Source organism: Aquarana catesbeiana, linkage group LG04, assembly GCF_042186555.1.
Source record: "Aquarana catesbeiana isolate 2022-GZ linkage group LG04, ASM4218655v1, whole genome shotgun sequence".
NCBI classification, from domain to species: Eukaryota; Metazoa; Chordata; class Amphibia; order Anura; family Ranidae; genus Aquarana; species Aquarana catesbeiana.
The window spans coordinates 445,589,988-445,615,188 of record NC_133327.1 but is presented as its reverse complement, the minus strand read 5'-3'; positions in this window follow the sequence as shown (position 1 = coordinate 445,615,188).

Below are 25,201 nucleotides of genomic sequence, written 5' to 3'. Positions count from 1 at the left end.
CCAATCTAACCTATGCCTGTACTGCGGAGGGTCCAGACATTATCTACGCAACTGCCCTGTGAGTCCCAGTAAGTTTTTTCCACAGTCCATTATGAATTACCAAACCACAGGTGTTACTCAGTCTTACGTCACTCTTTTTGTCTCCTTACAGTTGCCGGAAGAGGAGATTCAACTACCGGCCATCATTGACTCAGGGCCATGCAGTTGCTTTCTGGACATTTCCTTAGCCAAAAGATTACACGTTCCATGCCAAAACAAGAAACAAAACCTTCTGGTCCGTCTGGCTGATGGATCCCTTCCTTGTTCCGGACCAGTCTCACAGGAAACTCAACCCATTCTTACTACCACAGACTCCGGCCATCGAGAGTTCTTACGCTTTGATCTCATCAGTTCCCCTTTATTTCCTATTAGATTGGGGCTCCCCTGGCTACAAGCTCATGACCCCCAAATTAACTGGAATAAGAAAGAGATTGCCTTTTCCTCTAACTACTGCTCCCAGCACTGTCTTACCCCAGCCTCAGGTTCCTGCTTGATAGTGGTTCCGGCATCTGACAATCTCCAGCATGTTCCCCCAGAGTACCTTGATTTCAAAGACGTTTTTGATAAGAAGAAAGCTGACTGTCTACCACCTCACCGATCCTACGATTGCCCCATTGAACTGTTACCTGGTTCTGAGATTCCTTTCGGGCGCATTTTTCCCCTGTCTGAAGTAGAATTAAAGGTCCTTAAAAGCTATATTGATGAGAACCTGGAAAAAGGCTTCATTCGCCCTTCCTCTTCTCCGGCCGGAGCCGGTATTTTCTTCGTTGGGAAAAAAGATGGCTCTCTAAGACCTTGCATCGACTACAGGGAACTCAACAAAATAACTATTAAGAACCATTACCCACTTCCACTCATCTCAGAGTTATTCCAATGTTTCCGGACTGCCCGAATATTCTCCAAGTTAGACTTACGGGGTGCATATAACCTTATAAGAATCCGTGCTGGTGACGAATGGAAGACCGCCTTTAGGTCCCAATTTGGACACTACGAATACTTAGTGATGCCTTTTGGGCTGTGCAACGCCCCGGCCACTTTTCAACATCTGGTAAACAATATTTTTCGGGACTATCTTGACAACTTCGTAGTCGTTTACTTGGATGACATCCTCATTTTTTCTGCCACCATTGAGCTACACCGAACCCATGTGAAAAAAGGTCTCACCATCCTCAGAAGACATAGACTGTACCTCAAGGCTGAAAATGCGAGTTTGAGAAGACTATCGTCCAATTTCTAGGATTTGTCATCTCTACTGAAGGAGTTGCTATGGACCCACAAAAGGTCAAGGCGATTCAAGATTGGCCTGCTCCGGTAGACAAGAAAGGGGTTCAACGGTTTATTGGTTTCGCCAACTTCTATCAAAGATTTATTGTGGATTTTATCCTCCATTGTCTCACCCATCACTCAGCTAAATCGTCAACAGCTCTTGGATTTGCTCTCAGTCTCGTATCCTGGTTCCCAGCCTATTTTGGACTCTGTTTGACCCGCTGGGTCCGTTAGCGGCCTACACCTGCACAACTACCCAGCTCCTCGCTGACCTTCACGCAAGATCCACCCATCCTGCTGGTAGCTTGTGTCTCTTCGTGCAATTCACCCTCTGTACCATCTCTAGGGGGTGGAGTGCGCTTAGTCGCAAGAGTGAACCGCTCTCTGCATCTTGGCCTCGGTGAGTACATTAACCTGACAGTAGCAAGTGATCTCCAGGTTCCCTGTGAAGGTGTTTCCAGATACAGTTGCATATGGAAGGCGCTCTGGAGAGCTGCTGGAGACATCAGAGGGCTCTCTGCCTTTTGCGGTGATGGACACACCTGCTAGTGCGGTCTGAGGTGTGGTTGAAGAGGGATTAGCAAATGGCGCGGATACTGCCTCACCCGCTAGACCTCCTAAGAAGGAAGGACCTGATATTGACACGGCAAAAGCAGAGATTCTGTCTGTCACCTGCAAAGAGCTACAAGTTGAGGTACCCGGAGATGCTCAAAAATATAGTACGGAGAGGAACGAAAATTGTGACATGGAAACGTGTGAGCTGGCAAAGATTGGTACTGCTAGCAATGGGTCATGCGTTGCTCAATGTCAATTGTTAGTACAACTGCCCACAGAGATTTGGACAACTAGAGAAGTGAAGCCTTGTGAAGGTCCCATAGGAGATAGATGCCCATCTGTATGCACCTGTATCCTCCTTGGCCCTGGCCCTAACAAACCCTGTGAAAGAAAGAACTGACGACATTGGTAATTGTAGAAATGGTGATTTATTACTGAATGTTAATGTAAATAATGGCCTTGATACGAAAATGAATAATTTCTTGGTAAATGAGCATGATAAACAGATGTTAAGCTCTGGGGATTTGGTGGTCAAGGTTAATGGCAAAGGAGTTGGTAAACCTAAGAGACCTACTGTGATGGTGAAAACAGGTACCAGTAAAGGAACAAGTGGTTCCTCATCAGGCATAGTGTCGGGAGCAGGTTCCCTACAGAACCCAGAAAGTGTGTTGAAAGGCAATGGTCCACCAGGAAAGAAATGGGAGCTCTGGAACCCCAAGGAGAGAGGGAGAAGGCTGATGATACAAAAATGTAGGACCCCATTGAGGATCAGGCTAGGGCGTAAAAAGAAAGGAAGAAAAAACTGTGCTATAAAGGGTCCAAAACAAGTGGAGATAAAACAAAACAAGAAACTGAGCAGCGATTCTCCTGTATGACATAAATTACAGTGTAGAAATAATATAAAATAATAGAATCACACTAAAATTAAGATAAAAATTAAATCAGTTCATTATATAAAAAAGTAAACATAATCAGTCCGAAATGCAGGTCCACCAGTGATTCAAGCATTAAGTCTTGGTTATGCCCGATGATAAATCCACCATCATCCACCTTATGTGAACAGTGCTGCCACCAATAATGAGATAAACTGCTTACCAGCTCCAATTGATCCCCCATTACAGGAGATCAAACCCAGCCTGGGCCTTTCTCCTGCTGATATTGTTCTCCTATACCCGGGACATCACTCGCTCACACGGATAGAGGGTGTACCCAAAAAAACAACAAAGGCTCCACATAGCATAAAACCTTTTTAGAATGTATTTAAGTATAAAAGTAATGCACTTACAGAAATGAAGTTGAATAAAAACCTTAAGTTTGGTGTGCTGGCCGGCGCACAACCAAAACAAACCCATCCTTCTGTGACACGAGGGGATAGGTGATATCAGTGCGTCGCTCTTCCCTACGCATTTCATCAGAGATGACAACATCCAGGGGCACCTGATATCAGCAGGAGAAAGGCCCAGGCTGGGTATAAGCCATAGGCGCTGTTTGATCCCATGTAACGGGGGATCAATTGGAGCTGGTAAGCAGCTAATCTCATTATTGGCGGTGGCACTGTTGCATAAGGTGATTGATGGTGGATTTATCATCAGGGATAACCAAGACTCACTGCTTGAATCACTGGTGGACCTGCATATGGATTATTTATGTTTTTTATATAATGATCTGATTCAGGCTAGAGCATGCCTGGAAACACATGATTGGCGCACCCTGAAGAGGTGCACCAATCATGAATTTGGGCTGGTGTGTTCTTCCCCCTTTTGGGTTGAAACAAGGGGAGGATATGTGACAGGACGAGATGCTGTCACTGTGAAATTGGTGATTTAAAAGGACACAGAGTGTGAACATTGGCTCAGTGCATGACCACAGAGTGTAGTGGAGAAAACTGCTTTCTCCAGGTTTTGCTATACCTGGATGGGGCTCTGTGGTTGAGAGATTCCATAGTGTCTTGGGTGGGATGGAATTTCCAACCCTGTGTTCAGGCTTTGTAGATGGTCAGGTGAGCACAGCCCTTATAATAAAGGTATGGGGATACCTCATGGCTTCCAGTTGGAAACATCTCCACCCAAGAGAGACAGGAGGTCTCAAGGATTCAGAGGCTGTGCAGGTGGCAGCCAGAGCATATGTGTTTGTGTGTCTGCAAGAGGCAGTAAACGGCCTGAGGACTAAGGCCAGAGCGGAGCTGTGGGTGCTAGAGTAAAGCCGTCCACACTGAAGAATCCTGTGGTCTCTGTGACCAGCATAGAGAGCAGAGGTACTGCTAAAGAGAGCCAGGAGGGCTAGCATTTTTCTGTTTGTGAATTTACTGGAGAAGAACCCCTGTGTTTCAAACCTTTATGTTACTGACTTTTTATTTGCCTTTTAATAAAAATGGGCTACCAGGCCCTTAAAATATAGTTCCTCGCTACAGTGAATCATTATAAAACACATCTACCACTATAGCTAATGATCCCCCAAAACGTCTATCAGAAAAAAAGATTTAATCTCCAAATACGGAAAGGTTTCTTCACAGTAAGAGCTGTGAAAATGTGGAATAGTCTCCCTCCAGAGGTGGTTCTGGCAAGCTCAGTAGATTGATTTATAAAAGGCCTGAATTCTTTCCTAAATGTACATAATATAACTGGGTACTAACATTATATAGCTAAAGTTGATCCAGGGAAAATCTGATTGCCTCTCGGAGAATCTGGAAGGAATTTTTTTTCTCCACTGTAGCAAATTAGAGCATGCTTTGCTGGGGTTTTTTGCCTTCCTCTAGATCGACTGTGGGTGAAGGATTGTGTATATGGGATTGTATGTTTTTTTTATTGAACTGGATGGACCTGTGTCTTTTTTCAACCTGGCTAACTATGTAACACATAATTTGTATGTGGTCTACATTTTAAAAAAATGGATATTATTTCTTAGCTTAAATAAAGCAGCAGCACAGCTAGCTGATTAATTTTAACGTATCAAAATAGTATTTTATGGGTAGTTTGTGCTGTGATATATGATTTTTTCTAATCTAGTAGTAAAAGGCTAGAATTGAGCAGATGAAGTAGTCCACAGAACAGATCTTAAAAACGATTAGTTTACACTTAAAAAGAAAAATAAAGCTAGATCTTTAACTTTGATAAAATTGACAAGCAGTGGCAAAACATAGAATAGCCTGCGACTTCCTTTTTGTGCAGCACTACACTAAATTTTCTACAAAGTGTATTATATAACATTAGCACAGTAGCTTAGGGGTTAACACTTATGCAACTCCCAAGTTTGTAAATTCTCCCTGTACTTGTGTAGGTTTCCTTTCACACTCCAGAGGCATGCTGGTAGCTTAATTGGTGCATGTCTAAATTGTCCCTAGTATATGTATGTAGTCATGTGAGGTAGATTGCTAGCTCCTTGGGGCAGGAACAGATGTGAATGCACAATATGTGTGTTGCATATATTGTCAGTGCTACATAAATAACTGTAATAATAAACACAAAAATACTTCAACACCACATCCCCACATTCCAGAGCTGAGAAAGTATGAAGAAATACGTATTACAGAGCCATATTTCATTGACAATAGCCAGACATACAGCACCATGGCCATAGAGAAGGTAAGCAACTTGATTAGGCAGCAATGTAAGAGGGAGAGACAAGGCAGGTTTTGCAAAACATAAAATAAACATAACAATGTGTTCTGTCAAAGACAAGAGCCAAAATATAGCAAGGCAAGCTGCACACCATGCACATCTTTTTAGTAGGCTATGTTTGAAGAGGGAGAGATGAGTCAATTTTACCATGAAATAAAAAAAAAATGTGCATCATGTCTAAGAAAATATAGCCTGGACATGCTACAGATCATGTAAACCTTTTTAGTAGGCTGCATTTGAAGAAGGAAAAATTAGGTAGGTTTTATTACGAATTCAAAAATTGTAATCATAACATTGCCATTGGAGTGAATTATTTGACCAAAAAACGGCCAATACAATATTTTAGGCTCCGTGCACAGTAAAAAAAACTTTTACTAGCCCACAATTTATTGTGGAAAAGATAGACAGGTTTTCATGAAAAAAAAACACTGCTAGACTACACTATTAAAGAAAGATATTAGTCACAAATATTGTTAAATGACTGGCTGAACCTCTGTTGAAAAACAGAGGTTCAAGAGCATGATTGGGCCTGCAGAAAACGCTATAAGGGATCAATAATGGGGGGCAACAAGATATACGTAAAAATGAATTAGGTAAGAATTCGATTATACAGTCCATGGTAATAAGCAATATCAGGGAGAAGTCCGCAGGATGGATGGATGGATCCACAGGTGGATGGGGATAGCACACACAGTCACCGGCAGCTCCTCTACAGGAAATGCAAATTCTGTTATACACAAACAAAAACATCAGAAAGAGGGCACCTGGGTCAGTGTGATGGTAAAAACAAGTAACACTTTATTCAGATACACTTACATAAAAGTATCTTATAAACATGCGCAGGTGGTCTCAGTTAGTGGGACGTCCTGTCATGATACAGATGTGGGATATGATCTGGGCCTCTACATTTAGATCTTCCAAATGTGTCACTCAGAGGGAGACAACCATTAGGATCCTCATGTTCTGGTATAGAACTCCCGATGTAATTCACAAGTATGACCCCTCAGTTTCGCAGCGTTGTTGGCGATGTGGAACTGATGTAGGCTCACTGTTTCACATCTTTTGGCAGTGCCCCTTGATTCAACCCTTTTGGTATGATGTACATCTTCTTATACAAAAGGTAACTGGGGTGTCCCTTCCGGTGGATCCTTTAAACTATCTACTGGGTTTACCTCATTCAGGGGTATCTAGAAAGACAAATAAATTGATATCCTGTATATTACTAGCCGCCAGGAGACTTATCCCGTTATTTTGGTTATCCAAAACACCTCCTCCATGGTCCGTATTTCTACGCTTGGTGGCTGAGATTCGGACAATGGAGTTTTTGACGGCTTTGGTACACGACTGTGTTCCCCAATTTAATAAAATATAGGAACCATGGGTCCATTCGGAATACGGGACCCCCATGCCATCAGATTTGCCCTAATCCCAATTCAATCCTGTACCGCCTGTGCATGTGATCTGAACTGATCTCAAGGTTCTAGATTCTCTTTAATACTATTCTTATTGTGTATGACTGTTTTATAGTGCACTTATATTGAAAGTGTGATGTTCATTTTGTTACAATTTTTTTACTTACTTTTTGAAATCCCAATAAAAATACAATTAAAAAAAAAAAAAGTATCTTATAAGCTGCACAAATGGTGGATGTGGCTCACCAATCAAGCAAGCCAGCCTTCACAAGGAATGAGAAGACCACAATGGGGATAAGCTCAGATCCGCCATATGGAGGTATATAACCAGCGGCGTCTCCAGCTCTCACACGCGCTCTCACAGAGTTAGCAAGAGACCAAATCAGGATGGGGCAGCCCACCACAAACATTTTTTGGCCTTTTTTTCATTTGTTTAGCAAAAAATTAACAACTCAGTGGTAATTTAATACCACCAAAATAAAGCTCTATCTGTCTCAAAAAAATGATAAAAATGTTGTTTAGGTACAGCATTGCATGACCATGCAATTATCAAAGTGCAACAGCGCTAAAAGCTGAAAATTGGCCTTAGCAGGAAGGGGGTGAAAGTGCTCGGTATTGAAGTGGTTAGGATTAAACCATTTATCTGACAAATTTTTTGTGTGGCTGTGTGTATTTTTTAGAGACCTAACATTGAAAAGTTTCCCCTTGATGCCAGAATCCTCATTTAAAAATGTGCATATCACTATCCTATCCCCACTTAACCAATCGAAAGCGATCATAATGATCAGGAAGCAGACCTCCTAGCTCCCGATCAATAGTGCAAGATCTGGACCCTCAGGGAGAGCTCAGTCTCTGTGCTGGGAGCGTGCTGTGCAGCAACCCATATATTCGCCCCCATGGAAGAAGACCCACTTTCCGGTGAGGCTGCATATATGTGTAAGTCCTGTCCGTGAGCTGAAAGACTGTCAAAGAATGTGCAAAAGAAGTGATCGCACTCCAATTTTCAAAAGTATGGATGCTTTAATCGTAAAAATCCATGCATTATATCAATAGACCACGATACAACAGGACTATTCCAGCAATGTTAACATGTTTCACGAACCAAAATGCCTAAAGCGTAACTCCACTTTTTTTGAGAAAAAAACATTCCCCTCTGGGTGATCTATGTACATTGCAAGGATTTGTTGCAGATTTCTACCTTTTGTTATTTCAGATTTCTACCGTTTGTTAACAACCTTTGTTGCAGATTTCTACCTTTTGTTATTCTGAAGAAATCCATATGTGTTTGTCTGCGCCTCTGTACTGAGTGGGTCTAATGGGAGTGATTTCATAATTAACTGTCAGGTGTGCAGTTGCAGGACACAAATGAGGAAATCTGCTGGGCGTGCATCCTTTTAGACGTGCTCCTATTGAAAGTATCTCTCCAAAAATGACATTTTTGTTGCAGGGGATGCTTGAAATCTGACTAGTATCTTAGGCAGACTTCTGGGAAAATTGGTGAGCCAATCACACAAGAAGGAAATTATGTTTCTGGGGAGTGGTCAGTACACCCCAGGTAGCCATATTGCAATGCATTTTCAGAAAATTACAGTAGCTGCAGATTGAAAAGGATGGGTAATTTTTAATAACATTCAATTACAGTATGATTAGTGTCACAACTATATGTGCTATATTATTTTTTCTTTATTTGCTATTTTTTCCCCACGAAAGTGGAGTTACCCTTTAATCATAACCTCGGAAGCACATGTGTAGTTAACTCTTATATATGTGAATAACAGCTGAATCAACTAGTGCTTAAAGACTGCTGCTTAGGAAAAAACAGACACATCTAGCATGTAAAGAAACGCACAAGATAGAGCAAGATAAAATAGAAAAGGAGAAATAGCTACATATAGTAAATTAAAAACAAAAATGAGATTATAAAACGAAATAATGTAGCAACTTCAAAAAAGTTTGTCCTACAGAGCCAAACACTGGTGGTGACAACAAAAGGAGAAATGTGGAGATTCCTGTATAGGTGTCACCTGTACCAACCATACCAATATAGGCAAAGAAAGACAACCGACCGTTGTATCAAACTATTCAAACTATACATATGTGCATGATATATAAGTATCAAATAATGATAGATCATGAACAAATAAGGAAAAATAGAAACCTATTGACATCAGCCTTAGACAAATTGCTATCACGGCTGTAACCAAAAAACATATGTACTTCTAATATTACAAAACCTAAGTAAACAATATTTAGGTCTATTCACTTATATCATATCACATGTGAATAAAAACTGGAGATAGCAATAAATAAAATGCCTACTTAATGCAAAATAACCAACATAATATGAATACAGTAAGCATATGGTTAGAAGTGAAAAGATTTAATCCCACAAAGCCCAAAAATATACCAGTCAAACAACTGTACAGAATAATGTAATATGGAAATATCATTAAAGGCTCCAAAAGACTGATTACTCTCAGAGAAGATTATTAAATAATCCAAACGTCATAAAGAAACTTTAAAAAATATATTTTGAAAAATGGTATACTGTATATATATATATATATATATATATATATATATATATAGTCTATACAATGTGGTTAAGGGACTAACACACCCCAAAATGTTTGGAGTTGAACATCCAATGGAGGTATAGATATCCAGATTTCAGGTACAGCCAAAAACAAGTAAATACAAGATTATAATGAGTAACATCACATTCAAAGTTTAAGCCACCTGGAACCCTGGTACGAAGTTTGACTATCCAGAACACTTCTCTCTTACAGAGGAGGCGAAAAACGTCTCCTCCTCTCAAAGGTGTCCTGACCCCCATCAAGGGGTTAAGTGTGTCCTAGGGAGGTGTTTCTAACTGTGGGGGCAGTGTACTGACTCAGAGTAGAGAGAGATCACTGTTCCTGATCACTAGGAACAGCAGATCTCTCTCTACTTCCCTGTCAGAAGGGGGATCTGTCTGTTTACATACACATGATCCCCATTCTGAGGAGCGATCACAGGTGGTTGGCGGACATCACAGCTGCCGGCCACGTGCATCAGCTCCAGGGTCGAATGCCCCTTATACCCCTTAAAAGCGACCACCGTACAGTTACAGCGATTCGTGCAGGGGAGCCAACCTGCCACCATATAACAACGGCAGCTGGTCAGTGGGTAGTTAAAGTGCCGTTACATTACATTAGTGGACTTACAGGTCCTGACATTAAGATGTTCCCGAAAGCTGTCCCTAAGTCTGCGGATTGTCCTACCCACATATTGCACCAAACAAACCCCATAGGTAATGACATAAACAACATACTTTGTATTGCAATTAAAGAAATTATTGATCATAAAATGATCGCCATTAACTGTGGAGCGTATGGAGTCACCTGGCAACATGTGGGGACAACTTGGACAATCCAGGGAACCACATTTGAAATTCCCCTTGAAATGGAGCTGAGTGAGGGAACAGGAGGATACCGAGCTGGGGGTGAAAAAACTGGGTGATAAAATATCACCCAGAGACCGTGCAGAGACACCCTAATCTAAAATGTGGGCACATTTCTCATCATTGGACAGAGTGGGTAAATACTTATTAATCACATGTTTAATTTGATCAAGTGCTAGAATATAGGCTAGAACTAAAGATGGTCCTTTTATTTTAGAAAAATCTTTTCCTGCATGTATTCCCCTTATATAACAGATCAGCTCTATTGTTTCTGCTAGCTATACAATAAGCTCTGTCCAGGGTCCATTGGGGATAACCTCTGGCCAAGAACGTCTTAAATAATGCAGCAGATTCCCTTTCAAAGTCTAATTGGTCACTACAGATACGCCGAAGTCTGATTAATTGGCCAACTGGAATACCTTTAATGGTGTGTTTAGGGTGGCTAGACCGAGCAGACAAAAAACTGTTACCCACTAGTGGCTTCCTATACAATTGAGTGGTCACCCTGTTGGGTGCATGTGTTAACTGTACGTCCAAAGAAATCAATTGCATCAGACTTGAGCTGCCCTGTGAAGCTGAGGTTTCAGGCATTGCCATTCAAAAATGATGAAAAAGATGCAAGAAGTACATTACCCTTGCATACAAATATGAGATCATCAATGTACCTGAAGTATAGTATGATTTGATTCCTTAGGGTTACCATCTCCAAAGATGTAGGACCGCTGCATACATGTGTACACTCATCAGGAAGGGGTTAATTAAGTCTTCCTGTAAAGTTGCTATAGCCTGAAATTATTGACCCGCTTGGCTTTGTATTGTTTTGTATTGTCAGCAAATGCCGAGATTGAACTATTTATTCCAAACTCTATATTGTTTATGAACATATCAAATTGATTTGAACCTGGGAGTCTTGGGGCACCCAGATTACACCTTCAGACCATTCAGAAAATATAGGTATTACAATTTGGCAGCACTACATCCACAAAACATACTGTACACTCTTAGTTTTAAATTCCAATAAATATATAAAAATAAAAGTAGGTATATAAAAAATTGCAAGTTGTTAGTACCAAATCCATCAATAAATGTCTAATAAATGTCTTATGTTGTGTTCTAATATACAACCATTGTCATATGTTTTTCGCTAGAAGGCAGTGTACTCTGCATGTGACCAGCATCTCCTGAGGAAGCCCGACGGATGGACGAAACATGTTGGGAAGTACATCGTTTATGCTGTGTTACTGCATCTGTAATTAAATACATGTGGCACTTCCATATAGAAATCTCCTTTCTATATTTTGATGTGAAAAATATTTTATTGTATTTTCTTAATAAAGTAAAAGTCTTTTTATACAAAAATATTTCATACTTATTCAACTTGCACCTTAAAAATCCCCACTCTTTACTAGTAATGGCAGTGATCAGCAATTTTTAGCGGGACTGTGACATTGCAGCGGACAGATTGAACACTTTTGACACTTTTGGGACTAGTGACATTTATACAGCGATCAGTGCTAAAGAAATGCACTGATTACTGTATAAAAGACACTGGCAGGGCAGGGGTTAACACTAGGGGTGATAAAGGGGGTTAAATGTGTTCCCTGGGAGATGTGTCTAACTGTGGGGGGAGTGGACTGACAGGGAGTAGAGAGAGAGAGAGAGAGAGAGAGAGAGAGAGAGAGATTGCTGTTCCTAAGCACTAGGAACAGACAATCACAGAACGGGGATCTGTTTGTTTACATTGACAGATCCCCAATCTGGCTCTCTGTGGAGCGATCACGGGTGGTTGGCGGACATTGCAGCCACCGGCCACATGCATCAGCTCTCCTACTGTGCAGCGCGCACCTGCTATAGCTGGGATCGAGCCAACCTGCCACAGTATAATGATGGTGGCTGGTCAGCAAGCGGTTAATATTGGGTTCTATACTTTTATTTGACAGTCACCAAGAAGATGAATATAATTTCTCAGCGACCAACAGAAGCATTATGGACAGCACTGACAGTGGTTTACAGACTGTTCTTCTGATACTTCTCTGTTCTACAATGAAGAATGAGGAGGCAGTTTTGCTAGCAGGGAAATTTTCCACCAAGTTGGAAAACCCCTCTGCACAATAAGGAGCTCTTTCAACTGCTAGTAGCCATTTCACAGTATAACATTGTGGTGATGATTTCAAGCAACACTGCAAATCAGTATGACCTTTTGTTTATTAGGATATCTATGGCTGGAGCTTCTGCTGAGCCTTCAGCTTGGATGTCTGGAGCTTTGGGTTGTATTAGGATTGATGGTGCTTATCTTATTTCTCTTTTTGCTGCTGCCTCTGCTAAAGAAGCTATGTTCCTTCCAGCTTACTACCAGTCTCATAATTGAATCCCCAGCACACACAAGAAAGTGCCAAATTTGAGAGATTTGTCGTCTACATAGTGGTTATTTAAAGAGGACAGGTGGCAGGGAAGGGAGAATAGAGGAAAATATGTGCAGGGGCATAAACAAGATGGAGAGTGGGTAAACGTATGTTGTATTTTTTCTGTTATTTCTATAAGTATTCTCTTTAAACAGACAGTCAGAAAAAACATTTTTTGTAATTTTCGCAGCTGCTATTGCTGAATTGCAGCTCCAGTCCATCATCCTTACCCTTGCTTCAGTTGGTTTGTTCAGTGACATTGAACAAGTTACACCTCAAAAACAAGTTACCAATGGCAGATTTCTATGTTTATATTCTGACAGATCCCCTTTAAATGTAGTTAATTATTATAAATGATGCAATAAAAGTCATTATTATTATATAACTTTTTATAAAAAAGAAGTGATAACTTTGTGTAAAGAATATTCATTTCTCTTTTTGTGTTTTTGCAATTGTAATTTTTATTCACAGTTTTCTCTTGAGGGGTTTCAGGGTAAAAGATATCTACTGTGAGTCAACTGTTTTCTACAGTTAACTGAAAGCAATGCCCTCCAGTTTATTCTGCTTGATTATGTAAGCATAAACAAAAACCCTCAGTCAATTTTAAGCAATGTTTTCCTGTATGTTTTGTTAAATGAATAGGATTTCTTTTTACTCGGATAAAAGCAGAACACCGCAGGGTGGCTAAGACACTTAATGAAATCTTTTGTGTTTAACTTTTGCCAAAATTGCAAACTTCTATTTTTGCATATATACTCTCCCTGAATATTAAAGGGTAAACTATTTTCATCTATATGTGTTTTTAATGTTAAAAGGGAAAGTTGGAAAACAAACTATTTCAGAACAACCTTATAATCTTTCTATATAAACAAATTATGATAATACAACGTATGTTGAGATAATAATATATATATATGTAAAGTAAAAGGATGCAATCCTTTTACTTGATCAATTTAAAAATGTTCAAACATGCAAGCCACTGTACAGTTGAAGGTATCACCCCCTAATGTAGCATTAGGGGGTTAATTAACGCAGGATTGATTAGATAATTGGGCTATACACCTGTGGGGATACACCTTGTGTTTAGGATAAAGGTATGAGTTTTGTGGCAGTACATTACACTCAGCCAGATTAGCCTGATGAAGAGCAGTGATGCTTGCAACTGTACAGTGGCTTGCATGTTTGTACATTTTCTAAATTGATCAAATAAAAGGATTGCATCAAAGGATGTCCTGTCTTTCTTCGTCAACTCAATATTGGTGGATAATTGGGGCCCACTCTGATAGTGCTTCAATTGCAGAAAAAAGAAAGAGAGGAAAGTAACCCACTTGTTGTTTGCAAATATATATATATATATATATATATATATATATATATATATATATATATAAATATATATATATATAAATGTATGGGCCATCCCTACACTGTTCCCACAAAGTTGGGAGCGTGAAATTGTCCAAAATGTCTTGGTATGCTGACGCCTTAGGAGTTCCCTTCACTGGAACTAAGGGGCAACGTCCAATCCCTTGAAAAACAACCCCACACCATAATCCACCCTCCACCAACTGATTTGGACCAGTGCACAAAGCAAGTCCTGACCTGAACCCAATAGAACACCTTTGGGATAATTCAGAGCGGAGACTGTGAGCCAGGCCTTCTTGTCCAACATCAGTACCTGACCTCACAAATGCGCTTCTGGAAGAATGGAAAAACCTTCCCATAGACACACTCCTAAACCTTGTGGACAGGCTTCCCAGAAGAGTTGAAGCTGTTCTAAATGCAAAGGGTAGGTCAACTCAATATTGAACCCTATGGTATACGGTGTATATATACACAACACACAGTGACTATACTGACAAAAATAATACTCAACATACAATGTATTATCATAATTTGTTTATTATTTTTTCATTTTCTCCATCTCTCATCTGTGTGCCTATGATTTTTTTAAGGGAATTACAGCAGACACTTTGCCTACTCTCTCACAAGACCCACTGACTGTCTTAGACACATCCCTTTTGATTCAGAGGATGTAAATAACTGCTCCTGTGTCCTAGTTTGTGCACAAAACTTCCAAAGAGCCATTTTATATGCAGAGAAAAAGCTACTGCAGAGCCCGGTATGGTACAGTCCAGCAGGATCACCACAATGTTCTTTTTTTTATGAACTTTATTGAAATATCTCATGAACATTTTATGAAGTTCAATTGGTCACCAACATGTGTGAGGTGGTGTCTGGTGTTGTCCTGTGCTGTGCTGAAAATAGTAGTGCATGCAGTACTTTATTCAGTGCACCATGTCTGCACACCACTGCAATTCAGTGTTGTTAACCGGGCACACAGGAGACAGGGCTTTTTGCCTTGTCATATGGTGGGACTGTGCTGAAAGAGCCAATCAACGCAGTCCCACCACACCTTGTATGAATTGGCCTTACATGTTTTTTTTGTTTTGTTGTTTTTTTCTTACAGCCAATGGCATCTTATCTCCAGCTGATTTATTTTACCTTATCTTTTATATGAAATGCATTCCGAGTCCCAGAATATGGAAGTTGTAGGAATTTCCCTGCTGTTATCCACCCAGATTCTCCACATGTCCACTTTCAGCATTGTGGGTGAAGATAGAATCAGGAGGAGATCATTGCAGGAACTCCGTCAATGGAGCTGTGAAGTCAAAGCAGTTAAATCAGTGAAGACAATAAGCTACTGTAGTGAAGTTCCATTTACTCACCATGCTCAGATGCAGGCACAGGCCCCTTAGACTCCTTTTCCAACAAACTTCTGGGTTCCTGGACATGCCCAGGTGAAGTTGAGTTTCTCTGCTTTCCACTTCAATAGCTCAGGTAGGCCACATCTATAGAGGCAGAAGTTGCTGGGCATGTGATCTGCAGCCAAGGGAGAGGCACTCTGTCAGAACTGGCATGCAGCAGGCAGCCAGCCAGATCAGAACCTGAGAGCCTACAACTTCTCTAGAATCACCCCTTACTGATTTCTATCAGAGTACTGTAGTTCTAGTGCAACAGTGATTCATTTTTGGATCTTGGATCCCTCCAGCTGTTCACTTTACTTTTGTTACCAGAGCTACACTTGACTTTACTGTGAAGCATGATGTCCATTAGGATAAATGCAGCTAGCTTTTTTAATAAAGTAGTGATTCTTAGCTTAACTCTCTGTTGTCGAGCGTTATGGAGACGGTCGGCAACCACATGTTACCCTGATTATTAAGTCACAGAGACATTTCTGTGAAGAGTCTGTTTGTGCAGTTCTCATGTATTGTTTTTTTTATTATTCTGCAGTGTATGTATGCTTTTTGCTTTTCTTTAGTGACTTGACAAGTCACAGTTTTATATCATTAAGAGCTTTAAAATAAAGCAAAAATAATTAAAAACAAATCAATAGGATTATTTACACATACTGTATAAGGAACTTTATATTTTTTAGAAATTTGCATATAAGAAAAAAATTTGACACCAGAAGAAAAGAATACTATTCATTACAATGCACAAATCATGCTTTAATTGGACTAATTTCCAAAACAAGTAATTTTCTGCTACAGGTCAAACACCTTTTAGAATATAATTTATATTTTCAAACACTGTCTCTGAAAACATAAAGATAATATAGGTGAATTACTTTCCTACTAATTTGAAACTCTCCTTTAAAATTAAATAAAAAAAAAAAAACAACGCTTTGCTAAGAAATCTGTACTTTTATTAACAAGATACTTAAAAGCAGTATATTTAAAACAAAATATGGCTCTCTGATAACATGGACATGTACCATAACATTTTCCTAAAGTCTGCCTTTGGCCAGGGACTCTGCACACACAGTAAACAATACCTCCACCCATAATTTGCCTTGAGAAGTTCTTTAATGTATTTTATTTTTTTTGGATAAAACAATTAGCTTGATCCTGCATAAGCTAAAGAAAAGCAGCAGAATTTCTCTCTTAATTCCAAACATTTTATTTCTAATCCTAAAAACAAAAACTGTTAGCTGCAGTGGACTTGGCTTGATACCCTCTTCATACCTTTCTTGCCGTTTGGATGCCCCACAAAGAAATTACCACCGCCTTGGCATTGCTATGATAGGCTGTACACTCAGCTGAAACATTCTAGCAAATAAACACATGATGATGGTGATAATGAGGATACTGTTTTCATTGGAATCCTTAATAGTAAGGAATCATTGCATTAATAAATCAGCAGCAGAATTCTCCTTTTCCCACTGGGAAAAGGAGAACTGGGAAAAGGAGCAACTACTGTTGCTATGCCACTATTTTAATGCATTATGCCAATAAATCGCCAATATGATTTCAACTTAAACAAAAATAAAGCTTTCACGTTATTTTAAAGGATTTATTTAATTCTCCAATGTGTAATAGCACCTAAAATCAATATTCTTGAATGTACTTGTCCTTGACAGTTTAATCAGTAAAAAAAAAAGTATTTCAGACATTTGACATTTACTTATGGTAATGAAATTGATTCAGATTATGTAACTTTCTGAAGTTCTGAAGTAATGCACAGTGAAATTGAATCAATGAAATGGGGGATGTTATATACCAGACCAATAAACAGATTATTTTTTTCTAAACAGTACTAATCCCTTAGGTTAAAAAAATGACTTTAATGAATCTGTGCTTCTTCCTTGCAGTTCAATACAATAGGTAACTAATGCAAACATCCTCAGATGCAAATGCTATACATACCTTTTTTGTGTTCCTCCACTGCTCCAATCAAGCCTTTGAAGCAAAAGGAAAGCTCTGTAAAAGCTAAAAATCACCAGAGTTGTAAGTCACATAGTCATGGACTTTCCTGAGACAGAGCTGACTTACTTCCATTCCCAGAATTGTATTTCTTTTGGCTCTTGCCACTAAGTGGAACAGTGAAGAAAGTTAAGTACTGTACAGTATATACTAGTAGGAGTGTGAATTAAAGCATATAACTTTTTTTGAAGCCTGTTTTATTTACCCAAGTCTACCTTTATGGTCCCCCACTGGTGCGGTTTCCAGGTACAGGGTACCACCAATGTAGATGTACCTGCACTGGCTGGTCACTGTTTGTTCCCTTTATTGACATCACCACTGGCATTCTTTTTCTGGATCCTGAGAGACCCCTTCATATGAATGTTGTGTAGAAATATGTCAGAGCATTTTTTGATTATTCTTCCCATTAAAAGTGTATTGAAAAATGTAGTATAGTGCAGCTTACCAGCCTTAGATTTGGTGACATTAGTTTCTTTCTTCCTGCCTGCCCTATGAGCTGGGTTGCATCAGATAGTCATAAACTTAGCAGTTAAATCTGACAGCTTCTCATTTAGGGCTCCTGGTTGCTAAGAATCCAGCAGCCACCAGCATCCAAGCAACTAGTGACACATCCCCAAATCCATTCAACTGCTGGATATGAAATTCCAACCAGCTGCTAATTGGAAATCTCATATTTTCAGGCCAGGGATTTGTTAGTTGTGGACAGTAAAAAATAAATAAAGTGCGCTAATTATATAAAAATACACACATAGATGTGAATACATGTGGGTAGTAGTAAAAACCACAATCTACTGAGAGCAAGTAAATGACTCCATGAGTGGTAGAAATATATAAGTGCAAAACATAAAAACTCAAATAAAAAGAAGAAACAAAAAATGTGTACATGTGAAATACAATGATATTAATAGCGTGAAAATCTGAAAATCAAACAAACTCAGTCCATGGGTTCAAGTATAAAAAGTTCATCAGTGAAAAAAAGCTTCCATCCACCATACAGCTCAGCAGCAACTAATCCCCCTATGAGTGGATTGACAAAGGAGAGAGATGTGCAGGATGGTGCAAATCCACTGGCGGTGACTCCAATAAGTGAGAAAGTGATAAAGGTGGACTCTTACCCTCCGTGTTGGACCCCCTCCTTGGCAGGGTCTATCAGGCATGCAGATTTTTGCCCTCTGCAGGGAACCATGTAATGAGAAGATCTCCCCAGCAGCTGTCAGGAATGTTGTCTCCGATCCGGGCTGGTCCAAGTGAAACGCTTAATACCTTGGGATATCTACTTACAAAATGTTGATAAACTTTGCTCACCAACCCACTGAAACAATAATCATGCTGACACATTCACTCCTGGTCACTGCTATTTGGTCAAACGCATCACGTGATTGTCCCTGGCCAAATATGGTCATGTCCATATTTGGTCAATGATGCTACCTGGTATACCCCACCCTTTTGTTTACACTTAGCTACTGGCTTGGGAAATGTCATTCATGGTGAGTCTCTGTTAGGAGCAAACATGTCAGTGGGTTGGTGTATTTTTTTGCTTTGAGTTGAATGAGAAAACTAGACTACACAAATGAAATCTTTAACACTTACTGTATGCAGAAGGTTTTTATAATTCTTTCTGCAGTTTTCCTCCCATATAAGAATTGTTTATAAAGAAAAAAGATGTATTGTTTTTTTTTCCAAGGTAAATTCAAACACAGTCACTATTGAGGCAGCCTGAACACATCAATATATCCTACTCCTACACTCCTATCCCTGCAACACCCTTCCCCCTTTCCCCAATCCCCAACCATTGTGACTGCCTGTGACTGTCTGTTTGGACGTTTTCTACCCTGTTCCCTCTGCTCATTGGCTTTGCATGTACACCAAGCTTGCTTCGTTTCATATTTGTTTGAGTTGTTTCTGCATGCTTGGACTGCTTCTCTTCTTTCTTGAGTGGCAATGCATCCAGTATCTAGCAGATACTTTGCCTGCCTAATTTAATTTTTGTGTACTTTGGTAGCTCATTGTTGTCTGCCATTAATTCTCCCCTCTCATGAATCATGACACCTCTACCAGGTTGGGGTTTCCTATTCCCTTTTACTGTTTCTTGCTATGGGGAATTCTTAGTAGTCACAATAATCAAAAGTCTGGATAATTTATTTATAGCAACCTGAGAGAAGGAATTGTTTTTAATGGTTTATGGCCAGATTTAATTTTGTGTAAATATTTTATTGATGATGAGAAAGAAAGAAAAACAAATTATTTATTGAGTTCGCTTTCATCATTTTAACATACAATATAGGGATGTAGAGAAAAAAAAATTTGAACCATCTTGAAAAAAGATGAGGTTATCTTGTTTCCCAGTAAGCCTGAAGTGGTGTATTGTAGAGCACCCAGATTGAGGGACAGTCTAGTCCCTAATGTCTTGGATTCCAGGGTAAATCAAAGATCTCTATCTTCAATGGAAAATACTTTTATCTACGTAAGAGGTGTGTACCCTGTAAGACTATGATGAGAAGTAGGGAGAAGAAGGTGACTTATGTCTAATACTACTTGGAGGAATTATGAAATAATAAACTTTATCTCCTCCAATACGATATATGTAACCTAAGTTTTGGAATGTCCCTGAAAACTACAGTACAATGGAAGGACCGCTAGACGCATGGAAAAAAGAAGAGACAAACATTATATTAACATCAAAAAAAGCATTTTAGGGACCATTATAACAGGGACTAGAATCTATTAAAGTTTTATGGGATAAAATGGGGAGGTTCCAATTTAAAAAGGGACAAATTAATTGACACTCTGGACATGTTGCAGCCAAATAGTCTCAATATGGAAGTGGATCTCAGCAATTTTTCTGGAAAATTATTAATTATATTTTATGTGCTCTAATGGGTCATGATTTGTTTTAGCTGGCTGGAGAAAGGAGGGCTAAATTTTATTTTTAGTAGTGCATGTTTGGTGGTAGGGGACTCAATTCTTAGAAGGACAGAGAGGGCAATCTGTAACCAAGACCTGAAGCGCCGAACAGTATGTTGTCTACCGGGTGCTCAGGTTCGGCACATCACGGATCTTGTGGACAGATTACTGGGAGGGGCTGGGGAAGACCCGGCTGTCATGGTGCACGTTGGCACCAATGACAAAGTCAGAGGCAGATGGAGTGTCCTAAAGAACGATTTTAGGGACTTAGGAGCTAAATTGAGGAAAAGGACCTCCAAGGTAGTGTTCTCAGGAATACTACCGGTACATCGAGCCACACCAGAGAGGCAGAGGGAGATTAGGGAAGTAAACAAGTGGCTGAAGAGCTGGTGTAGTAAGGAAGGGTTTGGGTTCCTGGAGGACTGGGCCGACTTCTCAGTCGGTAACCGGTACTATAGAAGGGACGGACTGCACCTAAATGAGGAGGGTGCAGATCTGCTGGGAATGAAGATGGCCAAAAAGTTAGAGGGGTTTTTAAACTAGGCGATGGGGGGGAGGGTCCAGAGACAGTGATAGCCAGCACGGAAGATATTCCAGAGGGTAGTATTGGGGGCATTAGTGGTAGGTTAACCAAAGCACAAAAACGCAAGGTGAGTATAGTAGCAAGTCCAAGTTGCAATCTTGAAACACCCAATACGAGGACAATATGCGACCGGTCTAAACTATGTGGCATGTTCACCAATGCCAGGAGCCTGGCGGACAAGATGGGTGAACTAGAGATACTGTTGTACAAGGAGGATTTGGATTTTGTGGGAATTTCAGAGACCTGGTTCAACAGCTCTCATGATTGGCTGGCAAACATTCAAGGGTATACCCTATACCGCAAGGATAGAGAGGGTAAAAAAGGGGGAGGGGTATGCCTATATATCAAGAATAATGTACAAGTGAATGTGAGAGATGACATCACTGAGGGGGCTAGGGAGGAGGTGGAATCTTTATGGGTAGAGCTCCAAAGGGATGAAGCTAAGGGGAAAATAATACTGGGAGTATGCTATAGGCCCCCTAACCTGAGGGAGGAAGTGGAGACGGATCTCCTATCACAAATTGGATTAGCAGCAAGGATGGGAAGTGTTATCATATTGGGGGATTTTAATTATCCAGACATAGACTGGGCGGAGGGAACCGCGCATTCATTTAAGGCTCACCAGTTCCTTAATGTCTTGCAGGACAATTTTATGGGTCAGATGGTAGACGCACCAATTAGAAATAAAACATTACTAGATCTACTGATTACCAACAATACAGACCTGATAACAGATGTGGAAATACGGGGCAATTTAGGTAACAGCGATCACAGGTCAATTAGTTTCAGTATAAATCACACAAATATGAGACATGAAGGGAACACAAAGACACTGAATTTCAAAAGAGCCAACTTCCCTAAACTACAAACCTTGCTAAAAGGCATAAATTGGGATAAAATATTAGGAACAAAGAATACAGAGGAGAGATGGGTTTGCTTTAAGAGCATATTAAATAAGGGCATTAGCCAATGTATCCCATTGGGTAATAAATTTAAAAGAGCGAACAAACATCCTGGATGGCTTAACTCCAATGTAAAAATGCATATAAAAGCGAAGGCCTTCAAAAAATACAAGGTTGAGGGATCATCCACAGCATTCAGAATTTATAAAGAATGCAATAAGAAATGTAAGGGTGCAATTAGGATGGCTAAGATAGAACATGAAAGACACATAGCGGAGGAGAGCAAAAAAAATCCCAAGAAATTCTTTAAGTATGTAAACAGTAAAAAAGGGAGGACAGACCATATTGGCCCCATAAAGAATGAGGAAGGACATCTGGTTACAAAGGATGGGGAGATGGCAGAGGTATTGAATTTATTCTTCTCCTCAGTCTTCACGAGTGAATCGGGGGGCTTCAGTAACCAAAACTGCAGTGTTTATCCTCATGACACAACACAGGAAGCACCTACATGGTTAACAGAGGACGGAATTAAAATTAGACTTGAGAAACTTAACATTAATAAATCACCGGGACCAGATGGCTTGCATCCGAGGGTACTTAGGGAACTCAGTCAGGTGATTGCCAGACCGTTGTTCCTAATTTTTACAGACAGTCTATTGACTGGAATGGTACCAGCTGATTGGAGAAAAGCCAATGTAGCACCAATATTTAAAAAGGGCCCAAAAAACATCCCTGGGAATTACAGACCAGTTAGCCTAACATCAATAGTATGTAAACTCTTGGAGGGGATGATAAGGGACTATATACAAGATTTTAGTAATAAGAATGATATCATTAGCAGTAATCAGCATGGATTCATAAAGAATCGTTCTTGCCAAACCAATCTATTAACCTTCTATGAGGAGGTGAGTTGCCATCTAGATAAAGGAAGGCCCGTAGACGTGGTGTATCTGGATTTTGCAAAAGCATTTGACACAGTTCCCCATAAACGTTTACTGTACAAAATAAGGTGCGTTGGCATGGACCATAGGGTGAGTACATGGATTGAAAACTGGCTACAAGGGCGTGTTCAGAGGGTGGTGATAAATGGGGAGTACTCAGAATGGTCAGGGGTGGGTAGTGGGGTTCCCCAGGGTTCTGTGCTGGGACCAATCCTATTTAATTTGTTCATAAACGACCTGGAGGATGGGATAAACAGTTCCATCTCTGTATTTGCAGACGATACTAAGCTAAGCAGGGCAATAACTTCTCCGCAGGATGTGGAAATCTTGCAAAAAGACCTGAACAAATTAATGGGGTGGGCGACTACATGGCAAATGAGGTTCAATGTAGAAAAATGTAAAATAATGCATTTGGGTGGCAAAAATATGAATGCAATCTATACACTGGGGGGAGAACCTCTGGGGGAATCTAGGATGGAAAAGGACTTGGGGGTCCTAGTGGATGATAGGCTCAGCAATGGCATGCAATGCCAAGCTGCTGCTAATAAAGCAAACAGAATATTGGCATGCATTAAAAGGGGGATCAACTGCAGAGATAAAACGATAATTCTCCCGCTCTACAAGACTCTGGTCCGCCCGCACCTGGAGTATGCTGTCCAGTTCTGGGCACCAGTCCTCAGGAGGGACGTACTGGAAATGGAGCGAGTACAAAGAAGGGCAACAAAGCTAATAAAGGGTCTGGAGGATCTTAGTTATGAGGAAAGGTTGCGAGCACTGAACTTATTCTCTCTGGAGAAGAGACGCTTGAGAGGGGATATGATTTCAATTTACAAATACTGTACTGGTGACCCCACAATAGGGATAAAACTTTTTCGCAGAAGAGAGTTTAATAAGACTCGTGGCCACTCATTACAATTAGAAGAAAAGAGGTTTAACCTTAAACTACGTAGAGGGTTCTTTACTGTAAGAGCGGCAAGGATGTGGAATTCCCTTCCACAGGCGGTGGTCTCAGCGGGGAGCATTGATAGCTTCAAGAAACTATTAGATAATCACCTGAATGACCGCAATATACAGGGATATGTAATGTAATACTGACACATAATCACACACATAGGTTGGACTTGATGGACTTGTGTCTTTTTTCAACCTCACCTACTATGTAACTATGTGGTAAACATATATTTATGATTATAAATGTAATACTATTTTTATAATTTTAATGATTCTGTGGACTATGTGCTGTACTAAAAATAATATTTTTTTGAAAGAACTGTTATAGAGAGAAACAGCGCAGGTTTTTTTTTTTTTTTTTTTATATATATACAAAAGTTCAGTTATCCTGAATTATTTATATCCAGTTTGTGGATTATGTGTTGTGTAAAAAATGCTTTCAGGCTGAATAGCTATAGAAAGAAACAGTATATGCTTAATGTAGTTGGTATACTTGTGACAGTTTAGCTGGATTGTAGTATGGTTTGTGTGGTTAGGGGCATTATCTGTGTTGGAGCCTGACAGAGTGAAGGGGTTGGGTCTTTTACTTATGTAGCACTACCCCCGCAGGAGCCACTGGTGAATAAAGGGATTCCTCACCCTGCACAGCCAGAGTATTTGAGGGGCCTGCCCCCTGCCAACCCATCTGTTGGGGATTGGTTAGGGTCCTCATGAATACTCTAGGCAGCTCCTCCCAACCTCCCTCCCATTTTTTTTAAGTTTCCAGCAAGTTCCAGAAGTAGGGGGAGGTACCAGAGATAATGCCTGCTGAGTCATACCAGCCTTCCCTGGATCATCCACTCGACCCAGATTAAAAACAGGCTTGGCTGCTAGCCAAGCCAAAACATTTTCCCAACACTAACAAAAACCTAACACTACCTATTTTAGCACACTAGAGGGTGCTACATTTCTATTCCCTGAATTAACTTGTGTACATATAGTAGTTTTAATGGTGCTGCTAATTACCACTCCTGGTAAAGTCTGGCAGTGACAAAACACATCAAGCAGAGCTTGGTGACATCACACTGTAAATATTTGTTATGAGGAAAAGAGGTGGTGAACAGACTTGAGGGCTTATTTATGTTGTTGACTTTTTTATTTAAATGTGTTTTTATCACTCTGATTTTTTTAATAAAGAACAGCTACACTATTATTGGATTTCTTTTGTTTTTTATATCTCGAGCATACCAACTTTGGGCTTAAGGTTTACTGTGGACATAGGAGAGGAAGGATCAAATGGTATTTGAGACTGCCTATACAAGTGCTAAAAACATTTTTATTATATAAGATCACGACTTTCTGGTGAGTTGTTTTAAAGGAGGGAGTAGCATACAGTAACTTAGGATTTCACCAAATTCCTGCTTAAAGGATTACTCATATTG